We start from the raw sequence: 12,952 nt of genomic DNA on the forward strand, positions 1-12,952 counted from the left end.
TTTGACAAGCTATAATAAATGATCTGTGGGGTATTTTGAGCTGAAACTTCACAGACACATTCTGGAGACACCAGAGACTTAAAGTACATCTTGTGAAAGAGGCATAATAGGTCCCATTTAAAACTATTTTCACTCAAAAATTGCTAGTAAACTCTCTCGTCCCATCTTTAACAGAAGCTGCACTGGTTTGCAAACAGTTTGATTCTGGCCTAAAACTTCTGGATGGAACAAAGAACCAATCATGACATCCAGACCTGCACTATTTACATTTGTAAAAGCAACATTACAACCACCTGCAAACCTCCAGAAGACGAGGAAAATGCTCATTTATCAATCAGTCACAAGTCCAACTTTATAAGAGTCAACAGCTTATGACAGTGTGTTGAGTGGGTTACCACCTGATGGGAAATCTGTGCATTGAAGCAAAACCAGCTGGGAAGATAATCCTGGTCAGCGTAGTGCTTTATTGCAGATCAATAGAAACTGGAGATGTGCATGCGTATTTGTGCTGTCCGTCTGTGTTACTTTTACTGTCCATCTCCAGACCTGAAAACCCTTCCTTCGCACTGCGCTCAGAAAGAAATGTGTCATTATTTACTCATCCTCAATTTTTTTGATCCACAAAAGTGTACCGTGACCACATCTGTGAAAGTCTGTCTGGAATACAGACACGTTTATGGAGTCTGACTGTGTTTCTTAGCCTTGTTTTTGAAGCTTTGCAGACTACAAACTGTTGCTGTGTGGAAAAGATCTTCTAAACTTCACCTTTTGTGCTCCAACAAACAAAACCACAGCTTGGAATGACATGATGGCAAACTTGAGGCTGAACTATTCTTTTAAAACTAAAAATGCACTAAAATTTAGAATTTTCGAAATTAGTTTTGAAGTGCCGAAATCACAGATGAAAAACAGTGATGTTTAATTCGTGCTTCTTTGATGATGCATTTTGGCTAGTTTCCAAAGAAATGTACTATGTCTATAGTGTATTTAATATATCACTGACACCTAAATTTAATTACCATATTTTCTGGAATAAGTCACACCTCACTAGAAGTGGTACTGGGTCAAATTTGCATTGTTGAGAGAGAGAAAAACCACAAATAAACTGTATCAATGCATGTCACATTTACATTTAGAAATAAAAGTAAAATACCACTAAATAAAATAAACATTTACAAACATTATAAACATCTCCCGTTCTTTAAATTTGACAGTATTCAGAAAAGAACAGGAAAGTAAAATATATAAAGTATAAAAAAAAAAAAAAAAAAAAAAAAAAAAATAAATTGGGGCCATATGAAATCTGTTTTAGTTTTTCCAAAATTCCATTTAATTTTTTTTTTCAAATTCCGATTTCTGTTTTTTTTTTTTGGACTCCATTTTAATAATCAAAAACCATGTCTAATTAATTGAAATCATGAAACTTATACAATTTAACAACAATTTATTAAAAGTTGGACAAAAATTTAATTTTTATGGCCCTATGAAATACGTTTCAAATTCTGTTTTTTTTTTTACCATACTCTGTTTTCTCTGTTTTAAGTTTCATTAAATTTTAATAATCAAAAAGCATGTCTAATTAATTTAATTCATAAAAACAACAAAATGTATTATTTAAAAAAAAATAAAAATTCTATGAAATGTTTTGTTTTTTCAGAAATTCTGTGTATTTTATTTTATGTATTTCATTATTTTCCTTTCAATCAAATGAAGGCATAAAACATTTATTTAATTTATCTTTTAATCATATGAAATGAAACTTTGTCAAAGAATGTGCTGCACAACAGAGCTTTACTGCTAAAATCTGCGTCTGCACCATTCATTCACACAGAAACGAAAAACATGCAGATTCATATTTAAATAGTCTTTTAGTGGTTTAATATTCACAGACACTAGTCTATATCGTGATTTGATTTAAGCGTAGTGACCTACTTTTGATTCATTCATTGACAAATTCCGTGACATTCCGCATTATACAATAAATTCCGTCTTTATGACATGATTCCGTGTTTTCTGCATCACGGACATCACAGGGTCCTAATAAAATAGATTATGAACAACATTTATTATAAACTCTAAGCCTCAATGAAGCCGGTCAAAGTATACTTCTTTGGCGTAAGCGCAGAAAAACGCGTTCAGAGAGGGCGCACTATCTAGTCGACTGCTGTTTTCAAGCACTCAAGTCATTTGCACTGTTGTACACGGACCTGCCATGCGGTCTCAAAAATTGGACGTACGTGGATGGAGTGTGCGGACTAGGGGTGTGCACAAATAGTTGAATATTTGACCTGTAATTAATATTTTAAAAAATAAAAATACTATTCGAATTTTACCATGTTGCTTTCCTGGCCATAAAGGCAGTGAATCCATGATAAATCCTAAGCACTAAAATTCGCAGTTATAACTAAATGCACCAGGTGGCGCTGTGGAGCGCCTTTAACAAGTTTATTTTATTTGATCGTCACATAATGTTGTCGTCTGCCTCACGCAGTTTGGAATTACTTAGATGAAAATGATCTTACAAAATGGAATTACTTTTGATCAAATTAATTAATGAAACTGAGTTATCATAATATCACCATCATAATGAGAAAGCACATGAAATCTAAACACCAGAGAGGAAAGACAGCCGTCCATCACTGCATTCACGACAGGTAAGCACAGCTGTTTGTTATCCCAGAGTGAGCCGAGATGATAACTAATGATTGAGACATAAGTTTCCTTTAAGTTTCGTCGAGGGAGATATATTTACGAACAGAAAACAAAGTGCTGCTGTTAGAAACTTTGCTTAGCACACCGTTGTGTATTATCGTTATCTTTGTTACACATATTGTTTAATGCTTTGAACTAAAAGAAAACCTTAAGATATAATGTAAGCTTGTTGTGTATTGCCTAATCGTAAGCTTGTTCATAAATGGTTACAAAATCTTGATGAATATAAAACAATAATGTCCTTCTCGTTTAACCTAATTTATAAAAAAACGAATATTTGAATATTCATTTTTTATGAGCCCAAATATTCAAATACAATATTTTGGAAAAATGCCCATCCCTAGTGCGGACGTCCATGGACCCTCCTGATGATGTAAATTACGTCATGTGGACGGTGCACGGATGACAGAAGTATACTTTGGGTTTAAGGTGCAGCATGTTTCAAATATGTACGGAAGAGGATTAGGGCCAAGCAATAATAAAAAATTAAGGGTCGAAATAAAATAAAATGTTGAGAATAAATGTTAAATTTCGAGAAAAAGGTTGAAATAAAATGTTGAGAATAAACTAGTTAAATTTCGAGAAAAAGGTCGAAATAAAATGTTGAGAATAAACTTGTTAAATTGAGAAAAAAGTAGAGATAAAATGTTGAGAATAAATGTTACATTTTGAGAAAAAAGTTGAGATAAAATGTTGAGAATAAACTCGTTAAATTACAAGAAAAAACACGTTAAATTTCGAGAAAAAGGTTGAAATAAAATGTTGAGAATAAACTCGTTAAATTGAGAAAAAAGTCGAGATAAAATGTTGAGAATAAACGTTACATTGAGAAAAAAGTTGAGATAAAATGTTGAGAATAAACTCGTTAAATTACAAGAAAAAACACGTTAAATTTCGAGAAAAAGGTCGAAATAAAATGTTGAGAATAAACTCGTTAAATTTCGAGAAAAGGGTCGAAATAGAATGTTGAGAATAAATGTTACATTTTGAGAAAAAAGTTGAGATAAAATGTTGAGAATTAAATCGTTAAATTACAAGAAAAAACATGTTAAATTTCGAGAAAAAGGTCTAAATAAAATGTTGAGAATAAACTCGTTAAATTAAGAAAAAATTGGGCTAAAATGTTGAGAATAAACTCGTTAAATTTTGAGAAAAAGTCGAGATAAAATGTTGAGAATAAGGTCATTAAAATACGAGAAAATGTTCTCATAATTTAACGAATTTGTTCTGGTAATTTAATGACTTTCTCATATTTTAACGAATTTGTTCTTGTAATCTAACAACTTTTTTCTCATAATTTAATGACTTTATTCTTTACATTTTATCTCGACCTTTTTCTCGAAATTTAACGAGTTTTTTCTCGTAATTTAACGAGTTTATTCTCAACATTTTTTTTGACTTTTTTCTCTAAATTTAATGAGTTTCTTCTCAAAATTTAACAACTTTAATCTCGAGATGGTTTTATTTTTTTAATATTGCTTGGCCCTAATCCTCTTCCGTACATATGACTTGTACTCCAGAGGAAAGAAAAAAAAGTAACCAAAAATTTATTTTGGTGTATCACTGTTTAAGACCGTCTAGTTTTTGAAAGCGTGTAGTTCTGCACACACAAACACACACACACACACACACACAGCATCAATGAAACATGGTGGTGTCCCTGTCTGTCGGTCTACGGTCACGTCTCAATCCCTGTCCTATCTCAAGGCAGATAACTGACGGTTATCCTCCGTAAGAGCTCCGAATCTTAGTGTTGCCCCCAGTCACTGCCATCCAGCAACCATTAATAATTCACAAGCAGAAATCCACAGGGAAGGAGGGAGGGGTGGTCGTGCCGAAAGCAGCGAGGAACAGCACAGAGGGAGAGAGCAGAGGAAACAGAAAATGAGGACAGAACAACAGATGAAAAGAAAAAGCGGGAATTAGAGGAAGAAAGGTGTGAGATGAGGAAGGAGAATCTAATAGCATCATGGATCTGGGAGGCAAAGATGAGCGAGCGGGAGGGAGGAGGGATGGATGGAGGGAGGCGCAGCACATGCTCCTGCTCCAGCAGGCGTCTATAAATAGCTCTTCAAATCTCTCAAGAAAAAAAGAAGAAAAAAAAAAAAGAAAAACACACACACAGCATAATGCCTGTGCTGCTGCAAACCCAACACAAGACCAAAACCACACACATGCACACCATAATACAACCTCAGGACGGCTCCCACACGGAGGCCGGAGTGTACGCCATGTCCAGGTCCACAAACAATCGTGATACGACTCCTTATCAATATTACAGCAGCCCTTCCAGCTAAATATGACCGAACACCCGCCATCTCATATGTGGGAGGACTGCGCCAAACCGCATTACAGTCCACAACACATGATGCTGAAGTGCAACTTTAGATCTGGGGTTGTTTTCTCAACTCGGCTGAGGGGAAACTGATTATTCTGAAACCCACGAGACGTTTCTTTAATCAGACGCACATACGTGCTTTTATAACTGTGAGAGCACAAAGGGGTAATTAATCTCTCAATGTGTGATTATCTACCAGTCTTTTACTAACTTCAGCCTTTATCTGATGAATGACTCAAAACGTGTATTGAATGGATAATATGATGTGCTTCAACAGGTATGATGGGCTGAAGGTCCATTATGAGTCCAACGACAAAAACAACAGATTTGCATTTTCCATTGCATCCCAGAGAATAGATCTACAGAACAGACTTTAAACTGAACTTCACTTGTATTTATAGCTGAGAGTAGTGCTGCATAATTAATCAGAAATGTAACTGAGATCAGGATTATGCTGTATTCTGATTTACGCTGCCTTCGTGTGCTATCGGAAATGTCCTACTTCCCACTTCTCAAGTTGTAATTACGAGTTTGTTGTGTTCAAGTGCTTTAAGGTCTTAAAGAATAGGAATCATGGAGGACGGCAGGTTCGTTCTTGCTTATTTCTTGGGGAAAAGCCAAAATGTACACAAGATATTTAGTCAATATGTGACGGAATATTCTGAATAGAATGTAGTGTGCCAAAAAAACACACAAAACACGCTCAAAACGGGAAAGAGCTTTCCGATTAACTAAAGAAATCTGAGGTATATTTTTACAGACTGCCGAAAGCTAAAGAGGATCACTGCAATTCACAGAAACAACTGGACTCCAGGCAGCGAAACGAGGATTTGCAGTTATAATTTTGTAAATATGTTGAATTTTGGGGTAAAAATCATACACTTAATGTTGTATTATTATATACTGTAATGACAACTCATCAATTAAATATTTACCATCTTATATTCTGCATAATTTAATGTTTTAAAATAAAAACTGATAAGTTTTAGGACTGGATGATATATATAACATTGATATAAGCGATCACCGGGATTTAGGCCTACCTATATTGGATTTACTTTACGAATCTTTTGTTTCGAATCAGTGGTTCAGAGCGCCAAAGTCACGTGATTTCAGTAAACGAGGCTTCGTTATGTCATAAGTGTTTAAAAAATTCAATGGTTCACGTGACTTTGGCATTCCTCCGAACCACTGATTCGAAACAAAATATCCGTAAAGCTTTGAAGCTTCATGAAACAGTGTTTTGAAATCGCCCATCACTAGATATTCGTTGTTTTATTGTTGTTTTTGCACACAACAAATATTCTCGTCGCTTCATAACATTAAGGTTGAACCATTGTAGTCATATGAACTGTTTTAAACATGTTTTTAGTAGCTTTCTGGGCGTTTGAAAGTCTAAGTTAACTTGCTCTCAATGCAGGCCTCACTGAGCCATCGGATTTCATCAAAAATATCTTAATTTGTGTCCCGAAGATGAACGAAGGTCTTAATGAGGGCGAGTAATTAATGACAGAAATTTCATTTTTGGTTGAACTAACACTTGGTTGAACTTATGTGCATTTAAATGTCTGGAAATATGATTCTTGGCTGCATGTCAATAATCGTTTTACTCACGTTTTCGCAGTTTCCCCTATTAAATCCAGTCATGCAGCAGTTCTTTTGCCACAGTCTGGCTGAGGAGGCGTGTTCTGGCAGGAAAGTGATGTCAATGCATCCCCTCTATACATTCACGGCGCTATCTAGAAAAAAATGTGGTCAAATAAATACTCCTTTCACTGTGTAAAATACATACAATTTGTTATATACAGTATTTCCCACAGGATTTGAGGACTGGACGTCAGTTAAGTGACTTAACTCTCTTTTTAGTTGTGATATTGTGTCTCATTCTACATTACATTCACACTTGTGTTTTAGGAAGACAAACAACTAGAATAAAATGGTTATAATTATTATTAAATGTGAATGTACGCTAATGTACGTTAAACTCATGGTACATTTAGAGATGGAGTTCACTGCATTCATTCACTGCGAACTGAGCTGTTCTAACACGGAAAACACCGGATCACGAGCTGATCGCATGAGCAAAGCGCGCACTTCACTTTGAAACGCAGCGCAAACAGACTATATACTCATTTAATTAAATCTCAGTCTTTTGTGATTTCATATAAGGGCACAAAGTCATTTCATGCTTTTGATTTTAGTTCGTTTGACAGATACTTTGCCAAAGCAATGGCACAAAACAACGTTAGAGAACTTTTATGTTATTATGATAAGTTTTAAAATATTTTCTGTTCATTATGAAACTTGTGGCACAGATTAAACACTGTATACATTATATATGTAAATATACTGAAAATGACTGTAATGGAAAACATAGAAAGCAACAAATATATAGAAAAAAATATAGAACTTGTTTAAAGAACTTGTTCACTCAAAAATGAAAATTCTGTCATTAATTACTCACCCTCATGTCATTTCACACCTGTAAGACCTTCGTTCCTCTTAGGAACACAAATTAAGATATTTTTGATGAAATCCAAGAGGTTTATGACTCGTCCATAGACAGCAATATAATCAACACTTTCAAGGTCCAGAAAGGAACTAAAGACATCGTTAAAACAGTCATGTTACTGCAGTGGTTCAACCATAATGTTATGAAGAGACAAGAATACTTTTTGTGTGCAAAAACAAAACAAAAATAACCACTTTATTCAACAATCTCTTCTCTTCTGTCATTATCTCACGCAGGTGACGCAGTAACACAGTGAAGCTTCCGTGTTTACGTCCGAACGCCGGCTCAGTATTGGCTGAATCTGATCACGTGATCAGCACGACACATGCATGTGATGCTGACGCAGGAGCCGGCCAATAATGAGTCTAACATGGAAGCGCTGGACATAAACAACGAATGAGAACGACACAGAAGAGAAGAGATTGTTGAATAAAGTGGTTATTTTTGTTTTGTTTTTGTGCACAAAAAGTATTCTCGTCTCTTCATCACATTAAGGTTGATCCACTGCAGTCACATGACTGTTTTAACGATGTCTTTAGTTCCTTTCTGGACCTTGAAAGTGTTGATTATATTGGACGAGTCATATATTTCATCAAAAATATCTTAATTTGTGTTCTTACGGGTGTGGAACGACATGAGGGTGATTAATAAATGACAGAAATTTCATTTTTAGGTGAACTAACCCTTTCAACACAGTGAAAATACAGCATTTCATTTTGTTTTACTCCTTCAGATTTGTTTATTACAAGCAGCAGTCGTTACTGGACTAATTTAAACACTTCTGATTCATCGTATGAAGCGTTGCAACAACACATTTAAATAGAAACCTTAGACGCAACAGGAAATGAAACTCAGTATTTACTATTTTCTCATGATTAATAAACTGCACCACAGCCGTAATCGTAAAATCAATCAAAGATTGTTTTTGACATAACTGTGCATTCCTACATGAAACAGCTTAAATATGTGAAAATAAAGAACTTGACGAATAAAGACTGCAGTTCAAACTAACAATCTCAAACACTGAGACCAAGTATAAACCATCCTCTCAAACGTCAGAACATTTAGATTCATAAACAGCCTTCACGAAGCAAACTAAGTGAATGCGAGCACATAACAGCACATATTCAATTAAATAAGCACCATACCGTTTTAAACAACAAGAGCATTTCATTCTTTTTCTACATGACGTTGCTTTAGCATTTCTAAAGCCTGGCATACATTAAGCATCTCATGCAAACCTCAAAACACTGACAATCAGTGATTATAACAAGTGACTGTAGATCAAACCCTTCAGAACAGGGCCAGCAGGACTCAGAGCAGCAGAATTAATCACTGAAAATGCTGATAATTAAGCGTTTCTGCACTCGTGAATAATTTAGCAAAGATTGATTTTCCCATTCCTGCACTCGTTTACTAAAACAACTGCCCCGATCTACTGTATTAGTGACAACAGGAACAGAACATCTTGACCACAACACTTGGACGACGCCTCTCTCTCGGGACAATCTGGTTGTTCATATTAGCGTGACAATCACAAACTAAATAACACGGATCACATCACACTGCTGAATGTCAGATATTCTCCTGGAGAAATAGACTAAATCTTTCACCGAGAGCACATGGACAAGAATCAAGAGAGCTTGACTGAAGCTCAAAGCATCTTTAAACACGACACACACATACAAATAACTCTTTGTCTTCAGATTTTCATGAAGTAAATCTGTTTAATGAATTATATTAGAGATGATCAGAATTACAAATATGTTTAAAACGTGAGAAATTTTCATGACTTTCATGAGTCAACTTTCAGCGTTTTATGATGTAAATCAGTGTAAATATCATAAAGTGTGTCAAAGAGCAGCATGCAAGTCTGACACGTTGATTACAGAAAATTAAAAATGTTTTTGTACTTCAGACTAATCAAGGAAAAACTCCCGCAACGGATCAAAAGCATCACGCACATTTTTAACCATTTCTTTCTTCCACACAAAAATCTAAATACAGATCAAATGCAAAAGGCCACTTGTTGGACATGAATTAATTTCTGACTTCTTGTCCTACTGAAAATATTAAGCCACGTGCACACTACAAAACAAAACAGATGGTCACTTGTTGTGTGTCGATGTGCACATTAAAGCACCGTCATGTGGGATTTGTCGATTCAGCTGCACAGGTGACGAGCTTGAGAAATATAAAGTCAGAAAATCACAACACCTCGTTATTCAAAACAGGTTGAAAACTTAGTTAAATTCCTCATATGATCAATCATACCATGATAAATAAAATCCAATTCTGACTGCATTCTTTAAGCAAACATTTATTAGGGATGGATTTCAATTGATTATCATTTTGATGAACCAATAATCTATTTTCTGTTGATGCATGAACAAAACTTTAATAAACACAACAAGTTCACCTGATATCCATGTAAATACACTGATATGTTCTTGAATTTGAATTAAAAATTCCTGAAAATGTACTCACCTCCATGTCATCGTTTCTTCAGTCGAAAATAATTTTTTTTCATATAGATTTTTCTCCATATAGTGGACTTCACTGGGGTTCAATGGGTTGAAGGTCCAAATGTCAGTTTCAGTGCAGCTTCAAAGAGCTCTACATGATCCCAGACGAGGAATAAGAGTCTCATCTAGAGAAACCATCACTCGTTTTCTAAAAAAAAAATAAACATTATATACTTTTTAACCTCAAATGCTTGTCTTGCACTGCTCTGTGATGCGCCACGCATGACGTAATCATGTTGGAAAGGTCACGCGTGGCGGAAGAACTGATCCTTTGTTTACAAAGCGAACGTGCAAAAAAAGGTACAACAACGTCAGACAATTTTGAAGTTGAGTTTTTCGCCCTACCGCGTGACCTTTCCAACATGATTACGTCATGCGTGGAGCATCACAGAGCAGTGCAAGATGAGCATTTGAGGTTAAAAAGTATATAATTTTTTATTTTTTTTAGAAAATGAGCAATGGTTTCTTTAGATAAGACTCTTATTCCTCGTCTGGGATCATGTAGAGCTCTTTGAAGCTGCACTGAAACTGACATTTGGACCTTCAACCCGTTGAACCCCAGTGAAGTCCACTATATGGAGAAAAATCCTGGAATGTTTTCCTCATAAACTGAAGAAAGACATGAACATCTTGGATGACATGGGGGTGAGTAAATTATCAGGAATTTTTAATAACACTTCTTGGATTTCATGTTCCGGAGATCTTACAGGTGCGGAACGACGTGAGGGTGAGTAATTAATGACTAACCCTTTAATCTGATTGGCAGTCAATGTTTTTATCGTTCATCAGCAGGAAAACCTTGTGGAAGTAATTTGTTTGTAATGTGTCACTATTGTTATAGTCGTGCTGTGGAGTTTTAAAACTTTATCTTTGTGTGAACAGGCCTTTAGAACGACAATTAAAACTTTATCATAAATCCAGCTGAAAATACTTGTGAAAAGAGTCTTTCAGTCAGTCAAACAGCAAATAGTGGAGCTCTGCAGCATCTACTGGATAAAGTGATTGTTTTTAACTTTTAAAACTGCATTTTCCAAAAGATGGGCAAAAATCTTACACTAAACCATGTCAAATTATCCATGTTATCTCCATGAATGAAAGTTAGAAATGTGGGTCTTTTATAAAGTGAATTTCACATAAAAAGCTGTTTTTGTATTAAAAAAAATATATATTTTTAATTTATTTATATAAATTTAAAAAATATGATAAATTCTCCAAAAACTACACAAATGTGTAGTAAAAACATTAATAAACAAAGTAAAATTAGATTTGTTTTAAACAAAACAATTATTTTGTTACAAAATTACATTTTATTGTCTGAGGTGTGTGGAGAGCCTGATCACTGATGTGATCTGAACACACACGACACACACTGAAACCTGTTCATTTAAAGCGTTCAAGTGTTCACTTACCCGTTAATCCCTCGCGTTCATTCAATACGAAGATCCACCGCTGTAGTTCGGCGTTCAGAGGAGTTTCTTCAGTGTTTTCGATGATTTAGAGTCTATATTTATCACACACTGTCGGTTCATTAATTAGCCTGTGGCGGCTAAGCGAGCGCGAGCTAAGTCAAAATGACAATCGGCCGCCTCACGAGCTCGTGAGGGCATTACTATCGCTCGATATGTGCTAGGTGAACATGTTTAAACTAATAACCCACCTCACACACAAACCGACCCCCGACAAACGAATAACGACAGCCCGCTGCCGCTTAATACCGTTAAATCGCCACCGAGCACGAGCTCACGGCGACTGTCAACAGCGCGCAGTGATCAAACCAGAGCTCGAGTGGGCGGGGCCGTGACGTCACGAGCGAAGACATCAACAAAAACACACAGTCTGAGAGTCAAGAGAATCACGAGCGCTGATTTATGCTCTCTTCTGTCCTGCAAGCGGGAAAGGACTGGATATAAAACAACAGCAAAGCGCTGGAACAAGAACACTTGCTCTTTCTGTGCTTTACGTCACTGTTCCATGTGTTTGTGCTGAAAGGAAACATAAGGTGGCGCTGTAGTTTCAGTTTCGCCTGCAAACAAGGGGTGATTTTCCATCATTCACTCAACAGAGATGATCATCCTTTAAAGGCCGTTCTACAGTTCATTTTGTGTGTATGCAAATTGTAGTAAATATTTGGAAAGTTTTGGAATATTTTTTTTCCTCTCACTACCGAAACACAATAATAAATAATTTAATAAGAAGGGTTACATTGACCTATTAAGATTTTGTTTACATCTACCTTGTAAATATAGTTTTTTGCTATTTAAAAGAAAAAAAGAAAAAAATCTAAGGGAAATCAATAACAGTTACAATTTTAACAATATTTCACTACCAAAAAAATTATGTCACTACCAAAACAATGATGTCACTACCAAAACAATGATGTCACTACCAAAAAAATTATGTCACTACCAAAAAAATTATGTCACTACCAAAACAATGAAGTCACTACTGAAACAATGATGTCACTACTGAAACAATGATGTCACTACTGAAACAATGATGTCACTACCGAAACAATGATGTCACTACCAAAACAATGAAGTCACTACCAAAACAATGATGTCACTACTGAAACAATTATGTCCTACCAAAACAATGATGTCACTACCGAAACAATGATGTCACTACTGAAACAATGATGTCACTACCGAAACAATGATGTCACTACTGAAACAATGATGTCACTACCGAAACAATGATGTCACTACCAAAAAAATTATGTCACTACCAAAACAATGATGTCACTACCAAAACAATGATGTCACTACCAAAAAAATTATGTCACTACCAAAACAATGTCACTACTGAAACAATGATGTCACTACCGAAACAATTATGTCCTACCAAAACAATGATGTCACTACGAAA

At 35.4% G+C, this 12,952-nt stretch overlaps 1 protein-coding gene across 8 annotated transcripts in view; it reads right to left on the bottom strand.

The window, feature by feature from the left end:
* The window catches only part of LOC137011632 (R3H domain-containing protein 2), a 69,561-nt gene extending 57,614 nt beyond the window's left edge, over nucleotides 1-11,947 (bottom strand). For 4 of the 8 annotated variants that reach the window (XM_067374645.1, XM_067374648.1, XM_067374650.1 and 1 more), the window contains exons 1-2: nucleotides 11,497-11,946; nucleotides 6,665-6,789 (exon numbers count right to left, since the gene is read on the bottom strand). The gene's annotated coding sequence lies outside the window, so the exon portion shown is untranslated. Of the gene's footprint in view, nucleotides 1-6,664; nucleotides 6,790-11,496 lie in introns of all 8 variants that reach the window. The other 4 variants (XM_067374651.1, XM_067374652.1, XM_067374647.1 and 1 more) reach the window with 3 other exon arrangements.
* Nucleotides 11,948-12,952: the final 1,005 nt, after the last annotated feature.

This window comes from Chanodichthys erythropterus, chromosome 21, assembly GCF_024489055.1.
Source record: "Chanodichthys erythropterus isolate Z2021 chromosome 21, ASM2448905v1, whole genome shotgun sequence".
Taxonomy (NCBI): domain Eukaryota; kingdom Metazoa; phylum Chordata; class Actinopteri; order Cypriniformes; family Xenocyprididae; genus Chanodichthys; species Chanodichthys erythropterus.